Here is a 3,235-nt window from a genome sequence, read left to right as displayed (position 1 = left end):
TGCAGCTGATGGACAACAACCTGCAGGATTCAACAGTGAAGCTGCTGCGTGACCTTCTGGAGAGTCCAGACTGCAGACTGGAGACTCTCAGGTCAGTCAGGGTCCGACTCAGTCTCTGCTGGTTCAGCAGTATTGTACTAACAGGGGGGTTAATGTGTTACTCACGTTGGGGAATCCCCCAGTTCTACCTTCCACTTGTAGCCTAGCTTAGCAGAACTAATCAGTGATTTCACTCATTGCCTGCAGGTTCTCCTGTTCTTTCATCTCGTGTTTCTTTTCTTTCATTCTTCCACTAACAATAAAACACAAGCTGACAATGCAAAGCCAAGCAACATGTTACAAGTTGTAACTTTGGAACTTGTGATTTCACAGAAGAGTGAGACAGGTAGTGTGTTTGGTTCTTGGATCCAGACTAAAGACGAGTTACTTCCTGTAATGCAGGCTCAGAGCTGTCTGCAGTCAGTTTGTAGTGTTTGCACAGAAGATATGATGCCATGTAAAGCGTTCCATCAGTCGGCTCGTGTCAGGACTCTGAAGCGGGCTGACTCTAACAACAAACTGTTATTTAAACCTGAGACGTAACTTTTGGGATTGTGTTCCTACAGGATCAATGGCAAGTTGATCACAGCTGAGGAACACACAACATGTGAGTATTGCAGCATATCCTCCATTCATCCAGATATTACATGAACATCTGATCTTAAAATGAGATGCCCTCATCGTACACAAACTACTTTCAATTGTGTTTCTGTTTGATATATAAAATATATATTCTATTTATAAAATATTCCAGAATGTTGTCTGCTAATGTTTCTCAGCTTCATTCAAGTTTTCATTGAGTTCTTTCTCTTGTTGTCCTTCAGAGGACTCCATCAAACTGGATGTGTGAACAAACCTGCCCGAGGAAGACAGCAAGGTGAAAGAGGAGCAGCTGCACAGTGTGAAGTATATTTATGGAGCTTCACCACAGAATCAAATGTAGTTATTGGTAATTGTTTGCCTGGGACCGACCTGCAGGCTCAGCTTGTATTAGCTCAGATCAACTGGTCCTCCTGCTGGAGAGACGAGTGGAAGATGGAGCAGTTCATATCTAGAGATTTGATAATATTGCTAAATGCCTTGTGGTGTAATGAACTTGTAAGCTTGAACAAAGTGCATCAACCTGTTCACCTTTCATAAGTTCTCTTGCTGGAGTTCTGATATACACTTGTACTTGTTTAAACTTCATCAGACTTCTTGTTTCTGATATTCATCGTCAGGAGGTGTTTCAAGTCTCTCTCTCTCAGTGGGGGGCAGAGGACCAGGGCTCAGTCGCAGGTTATTGGGCTCGTATACTTTATGGCACCCAACCATCTGGGGGTACAGGGCCTGTTGCTCTGTACCAGGGGTCTCCAACTCTTCTTCATCTGAGAGATACTTTAACTCATGAATTATTCATGTTTACTCATGAAGTTAAAGAATATATTACATTATAACTTTTAAAGACTAAAACTAATAACTTTCTAACTTCATGGTGAACTCTTTAAAGAAGAAGAACGTAAGTGTTTCTCATTATAATGACATATTACTGAAGTTGATTTATTCCAGCTCTATTTCATATTTCTTATTGTTGTTATGCATTTATTTGTATTCTTCTTCTTGTTTCTCTGTTTATGTTGAGTACATGTCTCAACATGTGTGTATTTGAAGGTTTTTCTATTAGAATTGAAGGATTAAAAACATCATTCATGTTCTCCTCATTTATTTCTACTCTTTTACAGAAGATCTGTTCATTTCTGTGCTTTTAAATGTTTAAAGTTATACATGGGATAAGCACTTTATTACCAAAGAGGAGTTCCTCCTTTAACCTACAGGAGGCGCTGTTGCACTTCACTTTAAACATGTGTGATGAGTTTACAGCTGTCAGGAAATGTGGGACTTTTGGCCATCATGTTGTCATTGCCTATATTTAGAAACAATATATATAATTAGTTTGGTGATATAGTGTTGTATTCATTCCACACTGCTATTTCACACTTCTGGTTAAATGCTAAACTACATTTATTTGTCTTAGTACTTGTAATAAAGTGTAATCTTATGTTACGTTCCCTGTTAGTCTGGAGGAAAGGGAAGTAACAAGTAGAAATAAAATAACCCGGGTGAAGAAAGGAAAACGAGGCAACAGATTTAGTAAAGTAAAAACAAAGAGCATTTAATTCACATTGGAGCTCCACAATTCAACACATTCAACCCGGGACAACAGAGATGAAGCAGTGTTCAAGCCTTCAATATCTTTAGTTAAGTATAAATAATGGCGCACAACAGAAACAATACCATGATTGGTCTGTTCCTGACTGATGACAGCATCTCTCCAGTGATCAATCATGGCGTGCTGTTTGTATTCAGGTTCCCATGGTAACGAGTCAGACCGTTCACACTAGTGATGGAGGTCCGGCTCTTTTCAAGATTCGGCTCTTTTGGCTCCCAAATGTCTCTTCATGTAGTGTCACTCGGAGCCTTCTATTCTAGCCTAATTTAGTAATTATAAATGGTTTGTGTTGGTAAGCAATCTTTCATTCAGTGTTTTCATAAAAGCATTATTATTATGTTTGGTTTTCATTACAAAAAAATACAGTTCCTATTGTTTAACATTTAATCAAACCTTTAAATGAACAACTTAACACAGAACCACAGCAAACAAATCAAATAAATAAAGGACAAAGTCTGAACATTATGACACTTTAGATAAAAGCGTATTTGAGTTACAAGAAAAGTGCTATACAAGTCTAATGTATTATTATTATTGTTATTATTATTATTATTAAAAGTCTTTAGTGCAGTGCTTCTTTTTCGGTTGTCACATTCACACAGTAAAGCTGCTGATGAAACGCAGGAGGAGTTGCCAACAGGGAGGGACATTGAAAGTGAAAGTAACAAGTCGGACTGACAGACGCCATTTTCTCGTCGACAGAGCCGCAGCAGCAGAACAGGGTGAGTGTTAACAGCAGCTCTGCTGGGGTTTTACACATTCATTCTTTAGTGTGTCCTGCTGTGTGTCTCTAACAAGCAGAGTCCTGGAGTCCAATGTGATGAAATGTTTGTGAGCATCATCGCTACATGTCACACAGCAGCACAGTCCAGATGGAGAGCAGCCTCACAACCCGTCACCCTCCGGATCAATGCTTGTTCTTTCTCCAACCAGTCAACACTAAACTTCTTCTTCTTGCTTTTTACCTTATAAAAGTTCAAATTAACT

General features: G+C 39.1%; 1 protein-coding gene and 1 long non-coding RNA gene across 3 annotated transcripts in view; both read left to right on the top strand.

Annotated features, from left to right (window-relative positions):
* The window catches only part of LOC115016760 (uncharacterized), an 8,637-nt gene extending 6,898 nt beyond the window's left edge, over positions 1 to 1,739 (top strand). The window contains exon 2 of the long non-coding RNA XR_003833182.1: positions 1,263 to 1,739. This is a non-coding gene — a long non-coding RNA (uncharacterized LOC115016760). The remainder of the gene's footprint in view (positions 1 to 1,262) is intronic.
* LOC115016723 (protein NLRC3-like) overlaps positions 1 to 3,235 on the top strand; it is an 87,218-nt gene that overhangs the window by 29,930 nt on the left and 54,053 nt on the right. The window lies entirely within an intron of this gene.

This window comes from Cottoperca gobio, chromosome 12 (assembly GCF_900634415.1).
Source record: "Cottoperca gobio chromosome 12, fCotGob3.1, whole genome shotgun sequence".
NCBI classification, from domain to species: domain Eukaryota; kingdom Metazoa; phylum Chordata; class Actinopteri; order Perciformes; family Bovichtidae; genus Cottoperca; species Cottoperca gobio.
Note: the sequence above shows the minus strand (reverse complement) of the source record. Positions and strands in the feature narration are given on the sequence as shown.